This window comes from Cricetulus griseus, chromosome 3 (assembly GCF_003668045.3).
Source record: "Cricetulus griseus strain 17A/GY chromosome 3, alternate assembly CriGri-PICRH-1.0, whole genome shotgun sequence".
Taxonomy (NCBI): domain Eukaryota; kingdom Metazoa; phylum Chordata; class Mammalia; order Rodentia; family Cricetidae; genus Cricetulus; species Cricetulus griseus.
The window spans coordinates 265130618-265143008 of record NC_048596.1 but is presented as its reverse complement, the minus strand read 5'-3'; positions in this window follow the sequence as shown (position 1 = coordinate 265143008).

Here is a 12391-nt window from a genome sequence, read left to right as displayed (position 1 = left end):
ATTCATTCTTCATCTCGGATAGCTTGTTGTTGCTCAGAGTCAGGGTGATGGTGCCGCTGGGCACATGTTCGGGGCAGGGCTTGCTGGAGTTCAAGGCTGCCTTGCATTACTCTGCCCTCAGTGTCTGTCGCTCTGCCAGAACCCCAGGCACAACCATTGTGTTTGCAGCCTTCAGCCCTGTACTCCTTAAACTATTGGGTTGTTGTTGTTATTCATGTGTGTGAATATGCCACAGTATATTTGTGCAGGTCAGAGGATGGCTTTGGATTGGTTCCATCTTTCCATGGGTTGCAGGGGTCAAACTCAACTCCTCAGACTTGTGCCTTACCTGCCGAGCCATCTCACCTGGCCTCAATGTGATTTTTTTTTAAAGTCACAAAGGACCTAACGACTGTTCTATTACCTGTGATGCTAACTTCCTGTGGACAACCTCAGTTATTAGAAGATCAAGGAACAAGGAAAAGAAAGTTGAGAAAGCGTTCCCCATGAAGATAAATGCCAAAGAACGGTGAGCCTTTAGGTCAGAGGTTTTCAATCTGTGGGTTGAGACCCCTATGGGGGGGGGTGTCACATATTAGATATCCTGCATATCAGATATTTACATTATGATTCATAACAGGAGCGAAATTACAGATATGAAGTAGCAATGAGATAACTTTATGGTTGGGTTCACCACAACATGAGGAACTGTTGTATTAAAGGGTTGCAGCGTTGGGAAGGTTGAGAACCACTGAGCTAGACAAAGACAATGCGAACATGTCAGAGTCCTATGGGGACCACCTTGAGCTGGAAGCTACAGAGGAGTAGCAGAAAACTGATGGCCAACACCCAGCAGGAAGGAAACCAGGTAGAGAAAGGAAGTTCGTCACAGCGTCTCAGCACATTGTCTAAGTAGAAACAAATCCTAGGCCTGACACCATTGCAAATATTATCGGCTAATATTCCTAGCGCGTTCCCCACTGGCTGAATTAAGTACAAGTAACTCCATAGGCAGCAAGAGCCCCTGGTAATGAGTCGATTTTTATAACGAAACAAATTGTTGAGAGTATAGTCGACCCTGCCCTGTGTTTGTTGTTGGATAGATGTATCCCTGCAGGAGGCTTGGAATTTGTGGGCAAGAGGTAAGAAGAAAACCAAACAAACGACACACAGTGTCAACATCGGTAAAAGAAGGAAATAGGGTCTGGGGGTGGGGGAGGTGGGCTTAAAGGATCATGGATCTTCCTCTCCACCTCGGTCTGTTGTCTTCTCATGTGCACTAGCTCCCTTCCTCTTCACAGTGGCTCCGGATATCATGTCCTCACACGACCCCCAAAGCCAGGAAAACTGAATCCGACCTTCCTGAAACCACCTTTAAAAGAGAAAACTGAACTGGAGCAGCAGTGTATAGTCCCTTACACTGCCAACTGGGCAAGGAGGCTCTCAGGTGCCATTTTAAAACCAATGAGAGATACTAAGAATCAGATGACTACTTGGTTTATACAGGTCAAGTTATATCTCATCTGGGAGAGCAGCTCAATGTAGAGTGCTGTGCTTGCCTATCGTGTTCAAAGTCCACAGTTCGATTCCCAGCACTACAAAAAGATGTTTTTTAAGGGATGAATCAGCCTTGGAGGATCCACGCTTTCCTAAGTTGAAAAAAAAAGCTAGAAAGATTGGGATTTTGTTAGAAGACAGATGGAGAGGGACAGACACCACTTCTCTCTCTCTCTCTCTCTCTCTCTCTCTCTCTCTCTCTCTCTCTCTCTCTTGTTTGTGATTCAGGAGGTAGGACGTAGGGCCTTCTATATGTTAGTCTACTGTTCTGCTGCCAAGTCACACATCAGACCTGCCATTACCTCTTTCTCTCTTTATCTATAATGACATTAACTCTTCGTGGTATCCAGTTCTGTGAACATTGTGTCACCATTGCCACTATAATCACAATGGAGAAAAATGTACTAGGAAAGGGAAAGGACATTGGGTGTGGTATATGAAGATCATCACTAGTCTGTGACCAGCCTGGGCTGCAAAGGGAAACCTAATGACCACCTCTCTAATCAGCTAGCATGGATTTAATGCTGTGGTCCAAATGGCAGACATGTGTAGGGATGCTCTCGTGCTCCTTTCCTCTTTGTGAGCTCACATAGGATGGTGTCCAGACAATTTAAAAGTCCATATAGGGAAGTACAGACAGCATACTATAGGGCTTGGAAGAAGGAAGAGACAACTTCCAGGACAGCTTTTTCAAGAGGCCAGCCGAATGCTTTGTCTTGGGTCATTATACTGTGACTGACTTCACGGATTGCTGTTTGATTCTTTCCACCTGTCTAGTTCTTCAGCTCACAAAGCTGGGTGTTTTTGTCCTCTTTCTGGGTTCAGGATGTGCTTGCATTGCAGAAAGGGAGTCAGGATCTGCAAATCTCGTTCCAGCCAGGTCCAGTTAACACAGGACCTGCCTTTAGTAGGTAGATGTGGCTGACGAGCTATTTAGAAGATAAGCATGCATGATTTCTGTGAACTTTACAGTCTCTTTGAGCACAATAAGGGATATGATAAAGTAAAAGGCTTATTCATTAGCTCAGTAGGTAGAGTGCTTGCCTAGCAAGCACAAAGCTCCTGGTTCGATTCTTCAGCACTACATAAATGGGGTGTCTTAGTGCATGCCTGTAATGCCCATCATTCAGGAGAATCAGAACCCCAAAGGCATCCTCTGCTACATAGCAAGTTTGAGGCAATTTGGGGGATACAGGAGAGAGACCCTGTTTCAAAAATATATTGATTATTAGGACAGCCAGCACAGCAACTAACACTTACAAACCAAAGCCCAGAATGAGCTGCATTTCGGCCCATTCCACAATACCACAGTGTCTCCAGTTCCATGAATGAGCCTGCCTGCGGCTGAACAGCAGTATCCAAGCCATGCTGCTTTCTTTCAGGGAGCTGGCGCCAATGCTTGTCTCAAGTGCCCGGGGCCAGCACTTGCCTTTGTGCAAAGTAGGGAAAGCCATCCCTGCATTGTAGTGCTGTATTTCTGTCTATTAGGATATTGTTGTAATATGCTATGAACCTGTGATAGGCAATTGATTACAAATCCTTGAGACATGAACTCTGCATGGTGCCCCTTAGGGGTTGTACAGTGTGTAGCCAACACAGCTGTCACAGCAGTCTCGAGACCCAGTTGTTCAGGGACTGAGAAAAACTCCCATTGTTTCTGAAGGTCTGGGCCAGTGGTCTGGAGGGCACCTGCCAGTTTATTAATAAATTCATGCAGTGCTTGCAGGGTGGTTATTAATTAGAGGCTTGGTACTGCATGCTTGATGGCCACTGTCTTCTTGAATCTTCACCAAACAATTGTGAATAAACATGATTTTTATACTTATTGCTGTTATTAGTTAGTGTGTGTGTGTGTGTGTGTGTGTGTGTGTGTGTGTGTGTGTATGTGTAGGTCAGAAAACAACTTTCAGGAGTCAGTTATCTCCATAGTATAGTGTCTGGGGCACAAACTCAGGCATTGCAAGTTTTTTTACCCACTGGCCCCTAGTCTTTTGGAGGCAAAGAAGTCCAGGATTAGACAACATATGTGATACCCTAATTCACACATAGTACATTGCCCAGCCAGAATCCTGAGAGCCAATGCTAAGGTCACACTCTGCCTTCTCAGCACGTGCTCCTAAATATATGCAAGTTCCTAACAGACCACAATCCGCGTTCTGCTGGAGTGTGACTGATTTCTGTAAATTTCTTAATATTGATTCATATTGTTGGGTTTCTCACAGAAAAGGGGGAGGCTCTGACATCTTTTAGGGTGATGCAGAGGACGATGTGAGCATGTTAGAAACTGCAGATGTGAATGAGAAACCCATCTTTTCAGACCAAGCCACAGAAGAACATGAAAATGACTGGTTTGGCTGAAGAAGTGCTGTGTATGGTGCCATTGAGTCATTTGCTTCTCAGCAGGCCGAGCCAGTCTTTGCTCAATTAGGAGGACCAGGCCTCCAAATTGGAAGCTGGCTGGCAGAGATTCAATCTAAAAGCCCGAGCTTTCAGGTCATCCTTAAGATCTTTGGTGAATTGACGTGTTAGCTTCCTCTGAGTAAAAGCCAGCGAGGGGCCAGCTGGCCAGACCACGGCTTTCTTTCTTGGACATCTTGGGACCAGAGCTTTGGGTCCAGTAAAACATTCTTCTTGAAGTCCTGCTTGCTTGCCTCCCTCGTCAGTGGAAGCTGATTAAAACAAATGAAAAGTGAAACTTTTTTTGCCCATCAGCTCCTTGTTTGCTTCTCTTCCATGAACGAATCTTAATTCAGCCGATTTCCTTCTTAATTAGATTTAGCAATTAGGGTTGCCCATTAACCTAAAGTTTTCCTGCAAGAGACTCATCTTCCACCAAATCTGCCTGCTTTACAGCCCCACAGCTGCATAATTGGCAGTTAAATTCACATCCATTCAAAGCGCACTAGACACACACCCAGGTGGCTGGCACTAGTCTACTCCGATGCTGGAAGCCATTGCCAAGCACCTCCTTGCCAGCTACTCTGGGGTGAAGGGGTCACAGAGCAAGAGAGTCTGGGACAGTGATCTCCACACATCACCACCTAGTCACCCAACCAAAGCTTATTGAACATTTGTGATCTATAAACACTGTCCTGTTGGAGGGGGCTGTCCGAGGCTGCAGAGGGGGGCTCTGTGCGCAGGGGAGTTGTAGGCTTTGTGCAAAGAGTGAGTGGTAGTTACCCCACTGTGCTGTCAAGGACTTGATGGGGATTAATATTTTTCTTCAGAGAGTAATTTTTTCTTTTCTTTTCTTTTTTTTTTTTTTTTTTTTTTTTGAGACTGGGTCTCCTATAACCCTATGTAGCTGAGGCTAGTCTTGAACTCCTAATCTTCCTCGGAGTACAGTGATGACAGGTATGTACCCCATGCCCTGTCAGAGAGTAATTTTTAATTCCTCGTTATCTTTTGAGGAAAAAAAGAAAAGAGTAGGTCTCATTGTGCACACTTAATCTTTTTAATTTCAGAGTTTTCTTTTTAGAGAAATTTAGGTAATCCTCCCAGGCTGCAAATGTAATTAACAAGTACTTTAATTCTGTTTTCTGCTTGTTTGTTTTGAGAAAGGGTATCCTATAGCCCAGGGTGGTTTCTAATGACTCCAGTCTCCGCTTCCTGGGTGCTGGGTTGCAGGTGCATGCCAAGGCTGCAAGCATGCTAAGCAAACAAACTACTACCAGCTGAGCCACAGCCTCACTCTCATATCCCCTTATATATGTAAGCGCTCATTGCGTATGGTATGTTGGTCTTTTCTCCATTTCTGTTAATTTTAGCTCTCCTTTTTTAAAGTAAGCATGTTAAGTAATAGATCTCATTATGACATTGTCATACATACATGTCATTATATCTCCTCCTCCTTTCTCCCATGTCCCTGTCACCCCTGCTTGTCCCCTTTCTCCCCGGCCCCCAGTAGTCCCTGCTTCTGCTTTCATGGGAGATGGACTCTAACAGAAGAACTCCAGGTTAACCAGCAACCAAACTGCTAAATCTAATCAGGAAGGAAACAGGTAAAATTCAGACTTCTTCTTGTAAGAACCAAACAAGGAGGCAAGAGTGTTTCATCCAGCCTGAAGCAGAACAGATGTTTTTTACAGATGGCAGAGGTAGCAATGGGAAGCCTTCTCCAGGTGTGGAGAGCACCTGCAGCAAGGGCTGGCCCTGAGGCTGACATCTCATGGCCCCAAGGCAAGAAGAGTCTTTGGTTTTTGTTAGGAAACAGGTGGTTTTGTCTTACTGCTCAAATTACTCAAGGTTATGAGCTGCTTAAGACACCCCAGAGGTTTTCATTCAAACAGGGTTTTTACCTTCACACTTGAGCAACTGACAGCCAAGATCAAGGGTGGTAAACTGAGGCTGATAGGTAGAGTCAAGCTCCTCCCTTTGATTACTTCAATTGAATGACTTAAGAGCCCACAAACTTGACCTCTGTGGATAACTATTATGGCTTGGATGTGTCTCTCAGAACTCTCTGTGTTGAGAATTTGCTGTGCAGATTCATCTGGGAGTGGTGTTTGGAGACATGGACTTTGGAAGGTCACTGGGATCAGATGAGATTATAAGGGTGTGTCCCACTTGATGACAAGAGGGACTTTGAAAGAAGAGACATCTGAGCTAGGGGTAGCTCTGGCTTTCTGTGAGATGGCCTTGAGTAGATTAAGCTGATACCAATACTTCGTGCTGGGACTTTGGGCTTCAAAATTTGGAACGTCAGTTCTTTATAAATTTTCTGATCTCAGATGTTTTGTTACAGAATCAGAAATTAAATACCAGAAGGAACAGGGAAGGGTAGCATGGGTGTCTCTCAGAAGGAAAATAAACTTTCAAACATTAAAGTGGTATAAAGAAAGGAAAAAATGTTTTAGAATTCAGTGCAGTAGTTAAGAGTTTCCTATGCATGGATTCCATGGGTCACAAGTAGAAATTTATTTGTTTTAATTTTTAAATTGTCTTTATTTATTGTATGTGCATGTATGTATATGCATATGTACATGTTCCATATGTGTGTGGATGCTCATGGAGTTAGAAGAGGGTGTTGGATCCCTTGGAACTAGAATTATAGGCAGTTATAACCCCATGTGGGCTTTAGGAACTGAATCCTGGTCCTCTGTAAAATCAACAAGCATTTATCCATGCAGTCGTCTTTCCAGTCTCCTGAGCATTTCCAGTCACGGAACTAGTAAGCAGGAGCCAAAGGTCTAGTGGGCAGTAATAGAGGTGAGGTTCATAACCCCCGTGGGCAGCAGTTTAGGTATGTGCCTCCCCTTCCCCTTGCAGAGAGAGGGTAAACTGAGGATAGGATGGCTGGAAAAATCTGTAATGCTGCTTTAATGGCCTCACTTCCTGGGATAATCAGATCATAAGCTATTTTGTTTGGCCAGAACTTAAAGACTTACATTGTGAAGGTTGAATGGGTTCCCCAATGTGCTGTTTCTGAAGCTATTGCTTGGGGGGCTGGAGAGGTGGCTCAGTTGGTAAAGTGCTTTTCATGCAAGCTTGAGGTCTTTAATTCAATCCCATAGAAATGTCAGATGTGGCAGTGCACATTGTAATCTCAGCTATAGGGAGGCAGAGACAGGAGGACCACTGGCCATCAATGTCTACCCAGTGTAGCCAAGTCAGCAAGTCAGTGAACAGAGAGTCGTAGAAGTTGACCTCTGACCTTTACTGCTTGAAATCACTGTGTGAAAGCATGCAAACCCATGCATGTGCACACACAGACACACACAGACACACACAAATTCTTAATTCTAGGGTGTCCTCTCTGCTGCTAACCTCCTACGAGTATCATCTGTGAGTTATTCTGTTTGTTTGGTTTTACTTTGGGAGACAGGGTCTTACTATGTGGCTTAGAATGCGCTAAGTAATCCAAGCTGCCATTGAACTTGAAGATAACTTCCCACTCTGCCCCTTGGAGTGCTGGAGTTACAGACATACACTACCATTCTACCACTCTGGGCTTGGAATGGCATTTTGAAATGTCTTATTTTGTTTTGAAGTATGTATATGTCTGCATGAAAGTAAGCGTGTATGTGAACGCGTGCATGCCTGTGCAAAAGCAGAGGCCAGGGAGAGCACCCAGTGTCCACTTCCATCACTGCCAGCGCAGTCCTTTGGCAGAGTCCCTTCCTAAACATGAGACTTTTGTCTCTGCTAGGCTGGAAGCTGGCAAGTCCCAGCAGTCCTTCTTTCTCCACCCCCACTCTGGGAGGTGGGGTAACAGACATTTTCAGGGATGCCTGGCTTGTTATGTGAGTGCTGAGATCCAAACTCCAGTCCTTCCACGGCTGGGCTGCTGGGCCTTTCCTCCAGCACTCACAAGGGACTTTTTAGAAGCTTGCTCTCCCCTCCACATTTCACAGGCACATTCTTCTGGCCCGCAGCGCAGCAGCCCTTTCCAGTGTTGAACACAAAGGACATTTGTTGCATGTCATTGTGTTCTAAAGCCGTCCCATTTCCACTATGAATAATCACCAGGGGTGAAGGGGGTGAAGGGGGCCTGTGATAATATTTGAAACCACTAGAATGCTATGATTCATTTTGGTCTCTTTACTAAGAGTCCTATCTCAGATAATTTGCAGCCAGGTTCTACCCCCAAGCCAAGTTTCTTCAGTCATGTTAAATTCATGGGGAGAATCCCCTGAGGATTTAGCACTGAAAAAATAGACAGCTTTAGTAACGGAATGCTGACGGAAAGAGCAGGGAAAGCAGCGTGTTCTAACCATTTAGGGAAAAGATGGGTAAGTTGTTACTAATAAGCCGTGCAGCAATTTTTTTTCCTGCCGTTTTCTTCATATGAAGGAATATGGAGATGAACTTTTAAATGCCAGATGATTGCCTGACAGCTTCCATCCCTAGGGCAAGCGTTTAGTTAGGGATCATTTTGCTATTGCCTTTACTAAAGCCTCGGAGGACACACACTTGCTGGAGTCTAGGATAAAAAGTCAGATCTCTTCGTAAGAGTGCACTAGACAGAATCACATCCGTGCCTCCAGCCATGTAGCCAATATTTCATTCCAGTTAGGTCAAGCCGTCTGCTGGCTCCCAAATCTGCCAGGTTTTGGACATGGTCCTTCCACCCACCTTTCCTACTAGGGAAGTTGATTCATCTTTTAAGAACTCCTTCCAGTGTGACTTCTAGAAAACTGCCTTACCCTAAACAAAGCCAGTCTTCTGTCCTATAATAGCACCCACGGTCTGCTTTAGTTGTGGAACTAGAGCGGCTGGAAGGATTGATTTGCAATCTCACTACTGTCTATCCCAACGTTTTTCAACAGTGGGAATACTGACTTTTTTAGGTCAGAAAATTCTTTTTTAAAAATCTTTACATTTTCTTTATTCTGTGTGTGGGACAAAGTCTTCCCTTCTAGGATGTGAGTCCCAGGGTTGGAATAGATTATCAGGCTTGACAACAAGAACTTTTTACCAGCTGAGTCAATTTGCTGGTTCACAAAAAAAAAACAGTATAAACCTCCAGTGTGAAAATTTAGAAAACTATCCCCAGACATTGCTAATATCTTGGGAGTGGGGCATACTACACACACAGAGAAAGGAAGAAAGAAGAGAGAGAGAAAGAGAGAGAGAGAGAAAGAGAGAAAGAGAGAGAGGGGGAGAGAGAGAAGTGTTCCTGGTTGGAACCACTAAGCCAGTTCTAATAGACAGCCTGATCCTAGGTACTTAATGAGTATTTGCTGAGCTAACAAATTAGTGAATCCGAGTCTGAGTGACTCAAATGCACAATGGTAAATAAACAAACCCAACATCTTGTTTTAACTTCTGTGCACTTATCAAATCAAACTTGAAGTCTTTATTCCAGCCATGGAGGCTCTTCAAGAGCGGACTCGGCCTGCTTTCTGCCTTTGTTAGGTTTTTTGTTCTTGCTCTTGACCTCTGGACTCTTTCCTGTTCCCTTGCTTTGTGTGCCTTTCCTGTCACTCAAATTCTGTGCTTCCTTCAGGACAAAGACTTTAACTTCTTGCAAACGCCTTCTGCCACTTGCTTGCATTCATTTGGGAATGAATGCATGCACATGTATATTGCTTTAGGTCTTAGTATTATTGATTAGTGTTTTGTTTCATAAACACACATACAGACTTTCTTCTTAATTGAAAAATAGCTCCTCGGTAGGCAGGCTCACTCCTTTCAAGCATTTCTTCCCCTCTTACCACTGCTGGGAGCTGTAAGAACAGATGTTTGGCTTTGCTTGAAGCACACGCTGATTCAACTAACTAGCAGATGTGTTCAATCTGTGATTTGCATTGAAGAGGCAAAGGGATAACTCTTTAATAATTTTCAGTTTTTAGAAAAAAATTTATTCAAAAAATATGAATAGGAGTTTGCAAATGTTTTAGGATTTCTGTGAGAAGGCATGGAATATACCCCAACAAGAAATACAGAAATGCATACATTTTCTTTTTCTTCAGTCCTCCTTGTGCTTAAACCCCACTCAGGAGCTTTTCTACACAACAAATGGTATTAAAAACATGGGTGTGATAGTGAATGCCTGTAATACCAGTATTGGAAGGTAGAGGCAGGAGGATTAGGAGTTTAAGGCCAGCCTGAGTTATTTGAGACCCCGTCCCAAAACTATACTAAACTAAACCAAACTGCCACCACCACCACCACCACAACAAACTGTGAAATTATCAGGTTAGGCAAAAAATACCACAGGTGGAATCCAGGTTGCAGTAAAAATCTGAAGGTGGAAAGGACTGTGTGGGCAGGAGAAAGAGCTTCAGGGGGAGGGAAGACAGGAAGAGGGTGGTAGGATGGGAAGTGAATGGGATCAAATTACATTCCATGAATGTATGAAAAATGTCACAGCGAGACTCGTTATTAATTAGCAATTAATACATGCTAATGCAATGTACTGGAAACAAACACCATCAGCATTCCTGGTTTCTTCTATGCTCTAAAGCCACGAGCATCCTTTGCAGTCCCCTCCCTCCCGGGTACCCTCCCTTAGACATTTCTGCAGTAATTAGTGCCCAGGTTCAGAAATCTCCAACTTGTATTCTACACAGTATTTCTTTCCCAAGCTATCCGGGGGAACTTGTCTAGGTTTTATCCACTTGTGTTCTCCCACGAGGCCTGTGATTTTCTCATTTTCAGTGGCTGTTAAGGAGACAACTCCCAGAATGAACCAGCCTTGGATTCGAGTCCCTAGTCCTGTGACAGGATAAGCATAAGACAGGTGTGATAAGGAACACAACCATACACAAGATATAGTTATTGACGATATATTATAAATGACAACGATGAAGACAACTCACACATGTAGCCGATAACCAGATTAGCATTCCGAGCAACCCAGTCTCAGATGCACACGGAGACCTGGCTTGAAACATGAAAACAGAGGAGCACCTCTTCCTCCTTGCTCTTTATCCTACCCCTCTACATACCAAATGGGCGTGGTCAGAGGTAAAGGTATCCAGGGTCTCTCCCTTCACAGGTGGGCTAAGAGGAGGGGAAACACTGTTTGCTTCCTACTTTCTGTTGTAACCCTCAGGAAAAGGATGAAAAGGCTTTTGCTCAAGTGTTGTAACCTGCATCATTGGCAGATCAGCCTCCAATGTCATCAGCCTCTCTGGTTTCAAAGGTCCTGGGGTCCCTGTTCATTCCTCTCTCTCTGCTGACACACCCACTCCCATCTATAAACCACAGAACCCAAACACTTCTGTGTAGGGGAAGCTGTAGCCACGCCTTCTTAGGGGCTGGCTACAGGAGTACCTGAGGGCTTTTGAGGGCGTGGTCAGAGTGAGTAGGGGGACTGCGTTTTCGGTTTCGGTTTCTCTTTTCTTCTTGCTGTACAGACTACCACCGGCTGGCTGGTTCGCTCTGTAAGTAAGGCTTTTCCCTATTAAATACCCTTATATTTCTACCTGACTCCGTATTGGTAATTTCCTACTATACTTCTGGGCCTGTACGTGGGGCTTTACAGGCATGGTTCTATGTTCCAGCTTGTCAATTAAAGAGAAAAATAATGGTGAAACACAGATTTATTTAATGTGATCACATTGGGAAGAGGAATAAAGGGGCCTGGATACCCCAGGGCACCTTTGGGGTACTCGAATGAATGAGTTTTGGATTTAAACAGAGAAAGAATTGAAGTAGGAGGGCCTGGGTATGCATAATCAAACACCGATCAATGCATCGTTTGGTCACTGTCTCAGTCGTCTTTTAGGGAGGAGTTTTGGAGAATTTCCTATGACTGTCATTGCTTGAAGGCATCAAACTGGTCCCTACAAGACAGTCACTCTCAGGTACAGCCTAGCCTTCATGGATCCTTATGCTTGAGAGACCTTATTCTTGAGAGTGACTGCTCTGTCCCATTGTCTTCTGCTGTGTTGGGAAATCCAGGTGACTTCCAAGGAACAATTAAGGACATTGATTTATCTCTGACCCTTTAGCCAAAGTAAAAGGAGACAAAAGTTCCTCTGCAAGAGCAGCCAGTGCTCTTAGCCGCTGAGCCATTTCTCCACGCCTCTTCTTCCACTGTGTCAGCCTTTGTCCACTGAGGCATCTCACAGTTCCCACTTTCCTTATTTTCATGTCAATAGATAATCAGAGTGGACTTCTCTCTCTGCTCTCCTCTTGCTCTGTCTCGTGCATTAGCTGTTCTACAAGCTTTCCTGACTTAACTGGTTCCTGGTTCTGAAGGCAGTAGAATAGTCACTAGTCAAATCTGGAATTCAAGGTTCCTTTTACTGCTTCTCGATGCCACACTTTCCCCGAGAGCCTAAGTTTTCAGCACTGCATTGACATGTGAGCATGAGCTAGCCCCGCCAGCTGCACTGCAGCTTTGACATGGGTGCTAGCGCCTTTTCCCAACTACAGAGTGAAGGGCTTTCACACAGGTCCTTCT